General features: G+C 45.5%; 1 protein-coding gene across 1 annotated transcript in view; it reads right to left on the bottom strand.

Annotated features, from left to right (window-relative positions):
- Positions 1-17,188, bottom strand: part of RALGAPA2 (Ral GTPase activating protein catalytic subunit alpha 2) — a 266,689-nt gene that overhangs the window by 240,809 nt on the left and 8,692 nt on the right. The gene's annotated exons all lie outside the window — the stretch shown is intronic.

Genomic DNA, 17,188 nt, shown 5'->3' with positions numbered 1-17,188 from the left:
CGCACTCACTGGCCGCAGCCCCGCCAGGCACACGTCCCACCCATCCTCGCCCGGCTACAGCGTGCCTGAGCTCCATGCTTCCCTGACCCTCCTGTCCCTTCTCCACACTGCAGTCACCAGGGAGATCAAATCCTGTGACTCAAACCAGACCCTTCTTTGACTCAAAACCGCCCAACGGCCTCCAGTAGCGCTTAAAATAAAACCCAGCTCTTCAGCCGGCCTGCAGGGCCCTGCACGCTTCCCTCCGCTGGAGGCCAGCTCCCTCGCACGCCGCTCTCCCCCACGCTGCACTCTGCAGCTTCTTTCCATGCCCAGACTTCCCACACGTCTTCCCCACGCCCAGGTCTCCATCCAGCTCCTTCCTTCTCATCCTTCAGACCCAGGGCCACACACGACCTCCTCAGGGAAGTCTCAGCGTGTCTTGGTGTCACTGCATGTTTCCTCACGGGGTCTGTGGGGGGGACAGCCGGCGGCTCACCAGTGGCCAGGGCTCAACACGGGCCACAGCAAGCAGGCGATTTCCCTGGGCTGGAGGATGTGGGTGCCCAGATGCAGCAAGACAGCTCAGAAAGGTTGCGGGATCAACAAGTCCGTCCTCCCCGGCGCCTCAGAGACACTCAAGGATCAGCAGCCTGAGGAAAGAGGGCCCTTGTGGGGGCAGAGGGGCCTCACAGAGAGAGAAATGCCCCCGCCAAGCCGGAAGTCCAGGGAGCGGCCACCTTCCCCGCCAGCTATCTTCCCTGTGGGTGGGGGGTGCAGCTAAAAGTTCCCCCTAACAAGACACGCAGACGCCCTCAAGGGAGCCCAATGCACAGTAACACGGAGAGCATCGCCCTCGGTCTGCTTCCCGTGAGGACCCCTCACTGGTCTGGGAGTCCTGCTCGCGCGACTCCTCCCACAGCTTGAAGGTCAGGTGAGGCCACCTGCTTCCCGCGTCGACTCCTCCACTGATGGGCGCCCCATGAGCCCGGGAGCCACGCGGGCGGGAGTCTTCCCTGCTCGGTCCCCGCTGTGCTCCCAGCCCAGCAACAGAGCCCAGAACCCAGAAGGTTCTCAACACATTTGTTAAATGAATAAATGAAAAATAGGTATCAAGTATGTCATATCTCTAATTCAGACTCTAGAATGATTCCTTGTCCTGTCTTATTTTTGAAAAGCAAGACTCATCTGATGAATATTTGCAAAGCACAGATCTTGGAGAAGGCAGCCAGTTAGCGCCCCGCAGACGGGGACACAGGAAGGTACCACAGGTCTGCCTTCTGACAAGGTGAACTTCAAGAAGCATGGAGCTGGAGTAGGAATACCTCTCAGAAAGAGAGAAAAGCCCGTGATCACAAACCTCCTTTAGAAAGACGTTCTTCACCTGTTCATTCAAACATGACTGAGCTCCTCTCCATGCAAACAAGCCCTGCACCGAATGCTGGGAAACAGAGAATACGGTGCAGGGCCCTCAAGGACCCAGCTACACACTCAAGTGTCGGGAGAGGCACCGTGGCTGGAGCTCGGCAGGACGTCAAAGCAGGGAGTGGACGGGGCCACTTGGGGAGGGTGGGAATATTCATAACATGATCCATCTATGCTTTAAAAGATACTTTCGTGAATGTATTTTGTCTGACCCTCCCCACAGCCCTGTGAGGGAGATGGATGGGGCAGGTTTCAAGACAAAGTAAACCTCGGGTTCGGGATCACAGGTGACGTGCCCGAGGTAGCACAGCCAGTCAGGGACGTGGGCAGAACTCCTGGCTGGGGTCTTCCAGCACAAACCTGAGCTTCCTGAGCAAGGCCTCAGAGATAGGTGGGAACGAATCAGAGCCAGGAACCAGGCTGGGGATACACACCTTGTGGGTGTGCAGGAGAGCCGGGTGGAGCCAGGCAGGAGGGTGAGCAGACAGGGAAGAAACAAAAGGGAAGTCAGCAGCAGTGAGGATGCCCGTTTTCCTGGGAAAACGCTTGCCGTTACGTCCCACGGCCTTGTGGAGCCAGCAGGCAAGAAGAAAAGACCCGAAACACGGAGCTCAGGGCATACGCTGCCTTCGAGGTGGTGACCTGCAGTGTGCACAGGCCTTCGCACGCTGCCCTGCTATCATCACAAAACTCGGGGATGTGCTCGCAAACTCACCACAAGCAGCAACAAGCAGGTAGCTTTACAAAGCTGAGGTGCCTCTAGAACTTTGAAGAAATCCCCTTTGATGTCTCATTCTTTTACCACCAACCAACAGCCAGGAAACTGTTTCTATTCTTCTCCCTACTAGAGCTTGAAAATACTCCTCTACACTCCACACTGGAAGCTACCCTCTCCTGGCCCTTTGTCCAGCTAAACCCCCTGTTGACAATTACTCCTCCCCATCTGGTGTGGGAGGCACTAGCTAAGCTAGGGGGAAAAACCTTTGGAGCAGACTGTCTGGGTTCAAGTCCAGAAGCTACAGCACCTGGACAAGACTTTGAAACACTCTGCATCTGAGAAATGGGGCAAACACAGTTCCTGTGCCAACAAAAAGAACGTTTGCAAAGTGCTTCTAAGAGGGCAGTCAGCATTACATGAAGGTTCGTGTTCTGCAATCACCCAGCTCCTGGCAAAGGCCCCTCTCTAGGTGGGAAAAGCAACCCGCCTGCCTGTGAAGCCGTAACTCTCAGTGACTCATGAAACGCACCCACTGACGGAGACCGCGCAGGGAGGGCCAGCACTCAACCCCAGCACCGCAGGAGGCGCCCAAAGCCAGAGGACTGTCCCTCCACTTCCCTCCACGTAGAATCCTTTTCAATGACAATTCGACTCCTTTTTAGTTGGGAGCATCATAAGACAGCCTCACAAAAACCCACTTCAGCAGCCCCTGAAAGCACCAAAGCAAGAGTAAACATCCTTCTCGGGCTCGGGGCCCCAGTGGCCACCGTCAAGGGGAAGAGGGGCTCGGTTCAGCTGCCCCCTGGAGGGAGTGACCCCAGTCCTCCTGCCCCTCCCTGCCCCAGAGCTGCCCCCAGCCCTGCCTGCACATCTGCGTGTTGGTGAAGACAGTGTCGTTTGCTGTTTTACTCAAATTCCCTACATGACGGCACTGAAAGCACGGTGCTCAAGATCACAAGCTGGAAAAGGGGAGGTGAAGCTGACAACGTCCTAGAACATAATCTAGAAGCAGGGAGAACAGGGAAGATAAAGCAGTCAGGCGCCACACAGACAGCACTGACAAGGGTGCAGGGCAGCGGTCACATGCGGACGCAGCTACTTAAAGCCTCATACGATGCTGGTGATTTCGCCTTCTCACGGCTGCCTGGGTCCCTGCCCTCTGTCCGCTTGTGTTACGTAGTTAGTAAAAATGCCACAAACCATCCCTGCCCTCCAACCACACCTTCAGAAAACGCCCACCCAGGCTGATGCGGGGCCCATCTCCCGACTTGCTGTGGACGGCCAGGCATTAGAAACACGGCCCAGCAGCAGCTGGAGAGCCTTTGGTCCAGAGGAAGCGGGGAAACTCAGGGAGCAGAGCTGGACCCAAAGCCGGGGCCACCTGCAACCTGGGCAGAATCACGCCAGCCAGTGCGGACAGATGCGGGAATAAAGCAGGTGCTTGCTGCATCTGTTCTGGGGATGGCCTGGTTTGGGATGGGCTGTCATGCAACACTGTCGTGGAAATGCTGGTGGGGAAGAAAAACAAAACTCATCGCCAGCAAGTTTCACCGGCCATGACCAGTTACGAAGGCACCCAGAGCAGGCTTCTCTCGACTTCGCCTGAACTCTACGAGGACCCGGAGCCTGGCACCAGCAGGGGCCTCGTGGACCCATCGACCTTCTCGGAGAGTCCAAACGAATTTGGGTGAGTCTCTCCCAGTTCTCAGATCTCCCGTTACTGGTAGATGATCATGAGTTTTATTTGGCAGTGTATACAGACACCCAGCTCCACAGTTGGTTACTGGGGACTGACTGCCCCCTCAACTGGGAGATAGTTAGGGGGATCCGGGTGGAAAACACTGGATTTGCTCAGTAGAGGAAAATGAGCAGTCTGAGCTGAGAGGTTAGGGGGTGGCTGACCCGACGTCTTTAACAAAAACCAGGGACGTCAGAAAACCAACCTCCAGCTAACACTCCGGCCAGACACGTGTGCACGTGGAGCTCATACGCACAAGTACCTCCTGGAAATGAAAGGAAATCTCACCCTGAAAATGAGGGGGCTCTTTCACTGTGCACACGGTTAAGTTAGAAAAGCTGGCTTGGTAAACACATCTTTTCAGAATTCTGACCTTACAAACAAAAGCCCTCTTGGGGGAACTTCCTTTTCTCTTCCTGTGCCTTTGATCTTTGGGCGTTTTATCTGTATGTGTGTGTTTAAAAAACAAACCAACAAATAAACTTGGTCTCTGCCACCCAAAAGGTGCAAGTACGGTGTACACTTGGTGGCCAAGCAAACAGACTGGGCAGTCTTTTGTCTGATTGCACCCACTCTCAGGCTTCTTGCCGTCTTAACCTTCGCTGCACCAGCCTTTACTTTGGGGAATAAACTTCCTGCATCTCACTTACGTGGCATCCTCCCCACTCTCTTGTGGGGAAGCCTCTTGCATCTTATTGGTTTGAATCACTATTAATCTATATCTCATAATGGCCAGATGATGGATCTTTTAAATTGGAGAAAGTTCTAAATTGGTAAAAACTTTTAGAGTTCTCACTATAAACAGCTGTTTTATTGGCACCCACAAAAAAATCTAATTAAGAGGTAGGGGGAAAATATATCTTTATCTCTAATGGTTAACTTAAGAGCTCCCTTAGTTTAACAGAGACAGGAGAAATCAGCTGGGGAGCCTTGTGGTCTCTTCCCTGCAACAGGTGTTACAGGCGCTAACAAAACCATTATAATAATTAATGCTAATTACGTCGATTAGCTGAAAAAAAATGTAGAGACTACAGACTTTTTCCCAACAAGGTAGAAATTTTAAAGGGATTTATCCCAAATGGATAAAGAAATCTTTAGACGATTATTTTAAATGGGATACATAAAACAGACATTTATGGGATTAGATACAAAGTTTTGATACTACACTCCCTAAGGATAAATGTGCCAAAGGGACCCCCTACTGGGAAGCCCAAACAAGTCCATTCTATTTACCCGAGTTTAAGATACGTATATTTAAAGGGCTAGAAAAAAAACCACACTGAGATCTTGAGACAGGAGGGAAGGGGGCAGGGCACCGCCATTCAAGGAATGACAGCAATTAACACCAAAATGGCGAAAAATTCAAGTCCCAGTTGGCCTTGAGGATTGAGGAGGTGGGAGATTTGACTTCTAGTAGAACTTGAGCTTTATTATCTGATCACTGTAACATATTAGCATGATAAATTACATGCCCACAAGTGCCATGACAGTCCCCAGGAACCCATAGGTGGGCAGTGGCACAGTTCCCGGGAATCCCAGTCCCTTCCCCAGGGCAGTTAGAATAGTCCTCCCGCTTGTAGGCGGGGAGCTACCGGGCCCATAAAAATGCAACACCATGCCTCGTGGCCGCCCTGTCTGCTCCCTCCTCTGGAGATGGGCCCACACTCTGTCTCTGGAGTGTGCACCTACTTTTACTCTAACCTGAGCACCCAACCCCGCACCTCATGGCCTTTCTCTCGCCTCCTGAATCGGCCTACACTCTATGCAGTATGTATCTCTCTAAATAAATCTACCTTTACTCAATTGTGAGTCGCTCTTGAATTCTTTTCCTGCATGAAGCCAAGGACCCACACCTGGCAGGGCCCGTCCCAGGGGCTCAGCAGAGACCTGGGACATGGCCCTCCTCTCACCCCACATCCATTTTCCCTGCATCAGTCTGACCAACAATTACTTGGGGCAACAGCTGGACCAATTAATCAAGTTTAAAGACTGACAAGGGCCTGAGTCAACCCCTCCCTGGGGATCACAGAACCTTTTATATAAAATTAGGTAAAATGGACAGGGGATAAAAAGAAAAGCTTCTAGGAGCCCTCCTGTAAGATCAGAACTTGCTGATTGAGTCCTAATGAAACCTAAAGGTACAAAAGTTGGCAGAATTGAGATACAAGTTTATAAAAGTTGGTATATTTAAATGGGCTTTATGTAAGATGGTTTCATCTCTTTTGCTTAATTATATCATGGTATAAACATGTCTCACTGGGGAATGCTTCACCTGCTTGGTATTATAAGATGGGGCACATTAATCTGCCCCTCAGGAAATATTAACATACTTCAGAAAACCAGTAGGGCCACTGAGCCATACAACATAAAGCACAACTGGGAACCAATATTCAGGGCCTAATAAAAAAAATAACAGACTCACCGCTGGCCTAACCTGTGCATTCAGAAAGAGGGCCTTTACTGAATGCCTTGTACAAGCCTTTAGAGACGTGATAAAGTTCTAGAACACAGAATTCTTTCTTTAAAAAATTCTCACTGATCCAGAAAACCAAAAACAAAAGAAAAACGAGTTGGACACATCAATCTTTTAATACCCTTTGGGTGACAGACCAGTTCTGTGGGGAATTAAAAGCAACTGCCTCTGTCTTACGAATCTGTACGAACCAGAAATGCAGGCACAGCAAAAAGTGACCTGAGCCCGAGCCTAATCAGCCCAGTCAGGTGGACCCTGAAGCCATGGGGAAAAATGGGGGGGGGGTATTTAAAAACTCATCTCAACTGTTATTTATAAACTAGCCAGTTTATGCTGTAATCCCTAACTCGTAGCTGAGGGCGAAGCACAGCTGTGAGGTCTCCAGGTTAGTCTGTTTTGTCCAGTCTTGCCTGTGCACACATTACACACGGGAGGTGTCTCTACCTCTAGGAAATATGATCAAAATTAAATTCATAAAACAGCTCTATTTAACTGACTTAAAAGTAAGTGCTTAAAATTAGTACTTCTAAATATGAAAAAAAAAAAAAACCCACAAAAAAACGGCCAAAATGACTTTCAGGTTCATGTGAACTGGCAAATATTCAATATTAAGTTGATATCTGGAATTAAGGTTAAAGTTTGTTGATCTAATCAATACAGATGTCTTTAGAGTAATCAACCTTAAAGATAATATTTTTATTGTTTCCAGGTTTAATAGAAGTCAGACGAGGTCTTATTATATCTGTTGCAAATTTGTCAGTAAGAAAAGTAACTTGGTGTGATAAAATTCTTACAAATACATTAAATGCAAATGAGATAAGAGCTCTTGGGTGAACTCTTAAGAAATAATTATGTTTTAAGAATGCCTACTTGATGGGGTTCATCCCAGGGACACAAGGGTGGTTCAACATACACAAATTGATCGATGTAATACATCACATCAACAAGAGAAAGGACAAAAACCACATGATCATCTCAATAGATGCAGAAAAAGCATCTGATAAAATTCAACACCCATTTATGATAAAAACTCTCACCAAAGTGGGTATAGAGGGGACATATCTCAACATCATAAAAGCTACATATGACAAACCTACAGCCAGCATAGCACTCAATGGTGAAAAACTCAAAAGCTTCCCACTAAAGTCTGGGACAAGACAAGGCTGCCCACTATCACCACTCCTATTCAACACAGACTTGGGAGTCCTAGCCACAGCAATCAGGCAAGAAGAGAAATAAAAGGGATCCAAATTGGAAAGGAAGAGGTAAAAGTGTCACTGTATGCAGATGACATGATACTATATATAGAAAACCCTAAAAGGTCCACACAAAAACTACTAGAGCTGGTTGAAGAATTCTGCAAGGTAGCAGGTTACAAGGTTAATGTTCAAAAATCAGTTGCATTTCTTTACACTAATGATGAATCAACAGAAAAAGAAAGTAAAGAAACAATCCCCTTTAAAATAGGACCCGATGTCATAAAATACCTAGGAATAAATCTAACCAAGGAGATGAAAGAATTATACACAGAAAACTATAAACCATTGATGAAGGAAATTAAAGAAGACTTTAAAAAATGGAAAGATATCCCATGCTCCTGGATTGGAAGAATCAATATCGTTAAAATGGTCACACTGCCCAAGGCAATCTATAGATATAATGCAATCCCTATCGAATTACCCAGGACATATTTCACAGAACTAGAACAAATCATAATAAAATTTATATGGAAACATCAAAGACCTAGAATTGCCAAAGCATTACTGAAGAAAAAGAAAAAGGCTGGAGGAATAACTCTCCCAGACTTCAGACAATACTACAGAGCTACAGTGATCAAGACAGCATGGTATTGGTACAAAAGCAGACATATGGACCAATGGAACAGAATAGAGAGCCCAGAAATGAACCCACAAACTTTTGGTCAACTAATCTTTTACAAAGGAGGCAAGAATATACAATGGAATAAAGACAGGCTATTCAGCACATGGTGTTGGGAAAACTCGACAGCAGCATGTAAAGCAATGAAGCTGGAACACACTCTTACACCATACACAAAAATAAGCTCAAAATGGATCAAAGACTTAAACATAAGACAAGATACAATAAACCTCCTAGAGGAAAATATAGGCAAAACATTATCTGACATATATCTCAAAAATGTTCTCCTAGGGCAGTCTACCCAAGCAATAGAAATAAAAGCAAGAAAAAAAATGGGACCTAATTAAACTTACAAGCTTCTGCACAGCAAAGGAAACCATAAGTAAAACAAAACAACAACCTAAAGAATGGGAGAAAATTTTTACAAATGAAACCGACAAAGACTTATCTCCAGAATATATAAGCAGCTCATACAACTTAATAAGAAAAAGAAAAAACCCAATCCAAAAATGGGCAAAAGACCTAAACAAGCAATTCTCCAAGGAAGAAATACAAATGATCGATGGGCACATGAAAAAATGCTCAATATCACTAATTATCAGAGAAATGCAAATCAAAACTACAATGAAGTATCACCTCACACCAGGCAGAATGGCCATCATTCAGAGGTCCACAAATGACAAATGCTGGAGAGGCTGTGGAGAAAAGGGAACCCTCCTACACTGCTGGTGGGGATGTAGTTTGGTGCAGCCACTGTGGAAAACAGTATGGAGATTCCTCAAAGGACTAGGAATAGACCTACCGTATGACCCAGGAGTCCTGCTCCTGGGCATATATCCAGAAGGAACCTACTTCAAAAAGACAGCTGCACCCCAATGTTCATAGCAGCACTATTTACAGTAGCCAAGACATGAAAACAGCCTAAATGTCCATCAACAGCTGACTGGATAAAGAAGAGGTGGTATATTTATACAATGGAATACTATTCACCCATAAAAAAACAATATAACGCCATTTGCAGCAACATGGATGTTCCTGGAGAATGTCATTCTAAGTGAAGTAAGCTAGAAAGAGAAAGAAAAATACCATATGAGGTCGCTCATATGTGGAATCTAAAAAAAAAAAAAAAAAAGAAAGAAAGAAAGAAAGAAAGAAAAAAAGAACATAAATACAAAACAGAAACAGACTCAGACACAGAATATAAACTTGTGGTCGCCAAGGGTGGGAAGGGACAGACTGGGAGTTCAAAATTTGTAGATACTGACAGGCATATGCAGAATAGATAAACAAGGTTATATTGTATAGCACGGGGAAATATATACAAGATCTTGTGGTAGCTCACAGAGAAAAAAATGTGACAATGAATATATATATGTTCATGTATAACTGAAAAATTGTGCTCTACATTGGAATTTGACACAATATTGTAAAATGACTATAACTCAATAAAAAAGTTTTAATAAAATAAAATTCATATCCAGTTTAAAAAAAAGAATGCCTACTTGAACAGATCTGATCTCTCTAGATATTTGGTAACTTAAAATTCTAGAGTTGTGCTGGATCAGGTTACACGATGGAAGGTTACTGAGCAGCTAGGTCATTCTCAGAGAACTAAGATGCTGGAAACATTGATCGCTGAACACTGGTTTCCCCTCACAGAGAAACGAGAGGCATCTATGACTATTACTAAAAATATGTGGTGCCACACTGAGATATTTCCGATAAGAAAGCACATGTTTTTTAAAAATTATTATTGGTATTTACGTTTGCCAATTTACAGAATGCTAATGTAGAAGACAGTTCATAATTGCCTATTTATTTCTTAGCAAAATTAAGGTTTTAAGAGTTTTGAGAGTTCTAATTTAAATATGTAATTAAAGCTACTAGAAATAATAAAGGAAACATTTCAGTATACAGTAGGTAAATAGGGTGTAAAAGAAGGTATAAACAATGGAATTGCATTTTCTTACCTAGAGTTGATTGTTTCCAGATGGAAGAATTAAGGGACAAAATTAAACTTACATGGACACAGAAAGTGATGGAAGGTTTGTGGAACAAGGAACCATGAAAAAAGAGTTCTGTACATGGTCAGGTTTGGCTAAGCTTAGATATAATTTAATTAAGTAAATGGATTTTGTCGTTACAAGTAAGCTGGTACGAGACTGGAGTCTGATTTTCTCTCTGTTAAGAGAACCAAGTTTTCTTGGGGTGCTAACAGATTGTGTGAGCTCCTGTGCCTTTACACGATTTGTATCTGTTTTTTGAAATCTTTGTCACTTTAGTTGAGTGAATAAGTATTGTTTCACAGTGACCTCATGTGTTTTAAAAATCTTCTTGATATTTTTAAAACTTCCCAAATATCCAACTTTAGAGTTCTTTTAATCTCCAGCTGACTCTGGGATGCTTGCTTCAAAGGAACCCTGAGGCACCTTAGAGTGGAATATTAAACCAGTTAGGCTTATCTGATGTGTTCAATTACTTTAGAAACACTGTCAAGTTACTGGAGATGAAACTTAGGTTACATTGTATGGATAAATGCCATTAATATAGATATTCCATAATTTATATGGAATTCCAAAAAAAAATCTGATATATCCTGGTATAATGTTATCAGTCATAATCCTAGTTATTATCTTAACATGTTATATGTCACAGAAATATCCCACTTTCTTGTCAATTGCATTATAATCAGATCTTTAACCAGGCCATTTTAAGTCTTGTCATTTATAGACAGTCATTGCTTTACTCTGATGCTTTTATAAAATGAAGATCTTCAAGAAAATTCATAAAAGGGACTTTCTGACAAATAAAAGCTTCTGATAACTTATAAATCATACCACTGAACTGAATAAAAATTACAAAACTCCAATGGAAAACCTGATGACTTCCTCCAGCTCAAAAGGAATTCATTACATGGGACCGAATGAATTGATAAGTATGATTAATAACTTTACGACTCTGGGGGAAACAGACTGGCTTTCAGTCTTCGTTTTTCAGAAAAACCCTTCCTCTTATGCTATGACCTGCAACAAGTTGATAAAGAATACCTTTGTAAACAAAGATGAAACATTTATCTTTTTCCCTCTATCTGATCCTTCCAGAATTTGGCTTCTCCAGCTGGCTTCCCTGTGGACTTGATGGTTTATTGCAACCAGATTGCTACTGTTTATACTAATCATTGTTCTAATTTGTCTTTTTTTCCCAAATTGTCTATGCTTTGTGTCTCTCTCTGCTGCACTATGACTTTATCAGCGTCACTAGCTGCATTACTTGTAACCTGTCTGTTTTACAAGACTGTTGTCTCCTACATCACCCAGTGTGGAACCAGGCCTCCAACAGAACTGACGACGGCTAAACGCCTTGGGGGCGCAGAGCCACTCACAACGCTACACAGAGTGACTGTAACGGTGTGATTCTAGGGACGGGAAGAAGCAACGGGGGAAATCTTTCCCAGATCCTAATAGATTAGTGAGCCAAGTGATCCCACAGAAGTTTAGATCATCTACAGAGTCTGATCCGAAAAGCAGCACTTGGAGCGGCCTGTCAACAGAACCTTCTTCGCCTGATCTAGGAATGGGACAAAAACTGGTCATGAGATGTCTGCCAAAACATTGGTGGAATTTAGGACCAAGGGGGAGCACTGTGAATGAAAACATTGCCAGCCATCTCAGTAAACAAAGGATGCTGCAGCCATCAAGCTGCCACCACCGCCCCAACGGTGAGCCCTGAGGGAACCAGGATGGGGACAAACAGGATGCGTGGGCCAAGCCCTCAGCAACCCTACAACGGTGCCCCCCGAGGGGACTCAGGATGGGAGAGAACAGGATATTGACCCTAGACAGCTGAGGTGCACATCAAAGGAATGATTTCAGTGAGCCCAGCCTCGTACACCTTCCTGTACATGGAAAAGCGCTAAATACTTAACTTGAGATGTCTGGTTTTCTTTAATTAACAGTAATCTTTTGATGTTCCGACTATTTGGTCTTTGCTGTAAAAACTCCTGTGTATCCTGGCTGCTCCTCTGCCTCTTCGGAGATGTCCCTCAGAGCGATCTGAGAGGCTGCCTCCCAGCCTTGAAGTCCTCAGGAGTCCACCAAATAAAACATAATTCTCAATTTTCAGGCTGCGCATTTTCTTCAATCAACATCTTAAAGGGACACAAAGAAGAAGTACTTCTTTTTTCTGCCTCAGGACGTCGCTCTGTCCAGGTGCAATGCCTGCAGTGCATTTTGCCACTCGGGGGACAAACCTGCACACAGGAGACATGAGGAGTGCAAAGCAGTGGGGAGGAGGAGCGAGTGTGGACCCTCCAGTCACTGAGCTGCTGCACCTGCTGGCTCCCGGGCTTTGCACAGGAGAAAAAATTCTTTACCATTTATGTTTGTTTATATTTCAGCTTTGTGTTACCTGTAACCAAAAACATCCCTGTAGATACTGAAGTGAAATCTGACAGAATAACTGACAGGTTGTAAAAGTTACATTCACCCCACTTCATTTCTAAAGATGCGTGAGTTTCATTTCTTTACACCTGTGGTAAACTAGGTGCAGAAAGTAAAATTCTTAGACGTCAGAAAGATGTTAACACTTTGCTGTCTGGGACTGATGGTCCATCTGTAAAAGTGACTCTGATAAAGATATATTCCACATGCCTAGAGCTAAAGCTTTAAAAAGTGAGCTGCTTTTATTTTAAACATTGTTGATACACATCTCTCAAATGCAGGATTCTAAAACTTTGTTGTTAATAGATATCAAATGCCAATACAATAAAACAAAATACATACCCAACAAAATATAATGTTCAAATCAAGTGTGTTTCATACACATTTATTTATTACTTTTATTGAAGTACAGATGATGTAAATATTATATGTTACGGGTGTACAATATAGTGATTCACAATTTTTAAAGGTTATATTCCACTTATATTTATTATAAAATCCTGGCTATATTCCATGTTGTACAATATATCCTTGTAGCTTAATTTATACATAATAGACTGTACATTTTAACATACCTAATTCTTTTGTAGAAATCCAGTTTCATCAGAATTTTTAAGGCAATGCACAGCTGCTGCCACTTCTCTCGCTCTGAACTGGGGCTGGCCTCTGTTATAGTCAAGCCCACTCACTAGGGAAAGAGCAGGAGGTGGAAATAAAACGGGCAAAGTAAGAGCCCAGCGGCAGCTCCCCTCCACTTCTAGCAGCTGGGAAGCAGAGATCTGGGGGGCAGACAAATCCACCTTGCGTCAAGTAATTATTATCAGCCACCATCATAACGGCTTACGAAAGAGCTTTGTACGCATTACCTCAAACCTCCAACAGCCCGAGGAAGCGGCCACTGTGACACCGCGAGGGGAGGATCAGAGAGGTTAGGTCCCTGCCAGAACTCAAACCCGGGCTCCCACGCTGCCTCCCTAATTAAGTCTAGTATCAGGGGAAGGGGATGGAGGAGGCCCAGAGAGGCATGCCTGGAAATACGATTTTTCTAAGAACACAAGGGAGCTGCTGGGAGCGCCCCTGGCCTGGTCCCCCCTCGTTGCAGCAGCGAGTGGTGAAGAGGAGGCAGCCTGGGACCCCCGTGGCCAGCGGGCCATGGGAGCGAGGGCGCTGGGCCACAAGACGGGCCCACACGGCAGCCCGAGCTTGCGCCAGCGCGGAGACGGGCCTGCCATGTCCCCCCAGAGTCTAGCAAGCGGCAAAGCGCAGGCACGCTGGAAAGGGCCCCGACGCTGACTGAAGTGGAGATCAGCCAGTGGCTGAAAAGCAGCGAGCACAGGAAGCTGCTGATGGGTCAGCGCGATGTCGATATGTCCCCATGAGCCACTGCGGCGTTTCTGGCTCAACCAGGACCCAGTCTGAGCTTCTGACTGTGTTTCTTAATGGAAAGGCCTGAGGGAGTCTTGATCCTTGGCTCAGTGTTCACTGAAAAGACTCGGGGTTTATGACCCAACGCTGCTACTGAGTGTGCGCTGAAGGGGGTTCTGTTCCACCGGTTGGTGACCAGCCCATGTTTAAGCAGAATTTAACATGTGTTGAGGCCACCAGGTCTTGGAAATGAATTGTGACGTGACTGGAAATGGCATCACCTTCTTGCACTGTGAGGTGTCACAGCTTTGCGCATTCCTATTCAGCGCAAGCTAGACACCGGGACAGAGGCAATTCCTTCCTGCCCAGTTGTGTCCTTTTTCTGCCCTTTTCAGTAAATGACACCTACAGACATAGCTTTCCCTAAAGACAGCAAAAGTCCTCTGTACCCAGATCACTACAAGGCATGATGTACAATGTACGTGTTATTACAGAAGAGGTTTAATTGCAGTGCTGGGCAAAGGAAACTTAGATTGTTTTCTGTTTTTAGGGCATTTTAGTCTTGGTAAAGATACTATTTTGTGTATTGTTTGGGTCTTGAATATTCCTCAAGGTTGAAAAGTAAGACAAGTTTAGAGGAAATTACGGCCAGTGTCACATCTGTTGAATTGTTCTTTTCTTTTAATGGTAAATAGCCAGGCTTTGGGGGAAAAAAAAACTTTCCAAAACACTCTGGGAGCTTTTTTTGCGCAAATAAATAATAGTTTTGTAGTTTTTTCTGGCTATAAAATTTTACATACTCATTATAAACATTTGAATAATATGAATAAGCAAAAAGTGATTTCAGTATGAAAACACTGATTCGGACTGTGCAGCCCCGACGGCCGCCATTTAAGCGTCGGTGACCGTGCTCTCTGGACCTGCTGTGGCTCGTGTGTGATCTGTGTCTTCGGCATAAACACACTTTTACATGAACAGTCATTTAACACGACACTCTTATTTTTGACCCAACACGCCCTGGACACTTTTCACATCGGTGAGTGAAGACACTTAACACGATACTTAGGTGGCCCTGCCGTGCTCCGCCAGTCTCATGCTACAAAGTACCCAGCCCCGCGCTTCAGGCTGGCAGCTTCAGGCCTCCCCATGCCATTGGCAGCCCCCGGCCTGGGGAGAAGGGTGGCTGCCCAACAACCAGAAGGGCCTTTGGTTTCTTGGGTCAGGGATGCGGCAGGCCTGACAGTGTTTGCGGCTGCTGACAGGGTGAGGAGAGTGATGACTTTCTGGAGGTAAAGAGAGGGGAGGCCATCTCAGGCTTCGCTGAGTTAATTTCACAGAAAGGCCACCCTTTTACCCTGTCTTGGAGGAAGGTCATTCCACTTGCAAGCTGGCTCTGGCGGCATAAATAAGCCAACTCTGGGTCCCCTTTTGCGCTTCTTCTACCGGCTCTCTCTTGCGTACTTTAAAAAATGTTATTTCCAGGTGTGCGTCCCTGCACCTCCTCCACCACTATCAGACTGTTACTATCAGACTCCAGCGTGTGGAGAGCGGACACAGGCGTCACCCTCAGGAGGACAGCAGCAGCAGCGGGGACCTGGCTAATGCAGTCGGTAAACACGTTTTCATCTGTTAGTCTGCATATCAGCTTATTAGTGAAGAGTGACATTTAAACGCTGGGCCTTGTCATTTCTTCACATCACATGACTTATGCACACATGTATCTGAACATGTATTATAATTTTTCCTGTTAACATGTAGGAACTCTTTATATACTGGGGATATAACTATTTCTTCTAAGTTTCAGATATTTCTCCAGTTCATTATTCACTGTCACTTCAATTAAAGGTGACATGTTTGTGTGTGTATATGTATATTTACTTATTTATTTTAGGAGCAGGAAAAAAGGAATGGAACTACTCTCTCAAAAAGAAGTCTCTGCAACATCACACTCACACTCACACACACACACACGGGAGACCAGGTGATCCTTTACCTCCACTCTGGGAGCTCAGCATGCGCTCCACTACACCAAGCCTATCCGGTCCAGACACGCCCTCATCTGATCAGACAACCATCCATGAGCAAAGAGGTGTACACTGTTTGTACCGGAAATGTAACAAGACAGAAATGAAACATGCTGGCCACTTTAAGAAGCTGTAAAGCAGCAACAATGCCATCAGCCGCCCTCTCTTCCACGCAGCCCTGAAAACACTACCAAAGGCTTCGCTGGGAGAACTCCCACCACTAGTTACAACAGGCCCTTTCTGAGGGATGGAAACTCAGTTTGGGTTTTTGAAAATTTACAATAATGTCTCTCTGATTCTGTTCCCATGAAAAGGTCTCTGGGGGACGTGCCTAAGCCCCCCTCAAGCCTGTCCTTACCAACTGCCCCCCGGCCCTGCCGCCCCTCACCGACTCCCCCAGGCAGGGTTTCCCCAACCCCCCCTCCAGCTGGCCCACAGAGGCAGTCCTTTCTTACAGCTCATCCCTCAGGATTCAGGGTGGGTCTGGTCACGAGTGCAAGCACACAGGGAGAACGGGAGAGGGCTCTCTCAGGAGACCTTGATTCATGAGCTTGAATCCCTGCTTTAATGATGGAAACTTCCAGCTGGTGAAAACAATCTTTGGGGCAGGGAAGCTTTCAGATATTTTTCACAACATCCACACAGGTGGCTGCTGTCTCCCACAGACTCAGATCCATCTATGTGGAAATCACGCTTTTGGTTTTTCAGAATGCAAGCCCAGATAAGCCCAGCGCTGCGTGTAATGCCTGGCACGTGGCTGGTGGTGGATAAAAAATAACTGTTAAATGAATAAGGGGCCTCTGGAGCCGGCTGCCTGGGTTCACGCCCTAACTCTATCACTTACGAGCCGTGCAACCTCGGGAAATGTGTTCACCTTCTCTGGGTCTCAACTGTAAAATGGGGACGGTGATACTTCCTACCCCACTGGGGAGAGGAGGAAACTGGTCAACACATGCAGAGTATGTCCAGCAGGGCCTGGCACAGGGAAAGCGCTGATTAAACGCTGCGTCTTATTATTACAAATATGGAAGCCTCTCACCAAGAGAAATCCAGACGTACAAAAAGCTATTCATGTTCTCGACGCCATTTGGCGTCAACGCCATTTAGCAGACATTTAGTTAAGACATTATTGAGCACAGACATTGCTTA

This window comes from Vicugna pacos, chromosome 19, assembly GCF_048564905.1.
Source record: "Vicugna pacos chromosome 19, VicPac4, whole genome shotgun sequence".
Taxonomy (NCBI): Eukaryota; Metazoa; Chordata; class Mammalia; order Artiodactyla; family Camelidae; genus Vicugna; species Vicugna pacos.
Note: the sequence above shows the minus strand (reverse complement) of the source record. Positions and strands in the feature narration are given on the sequence as shown.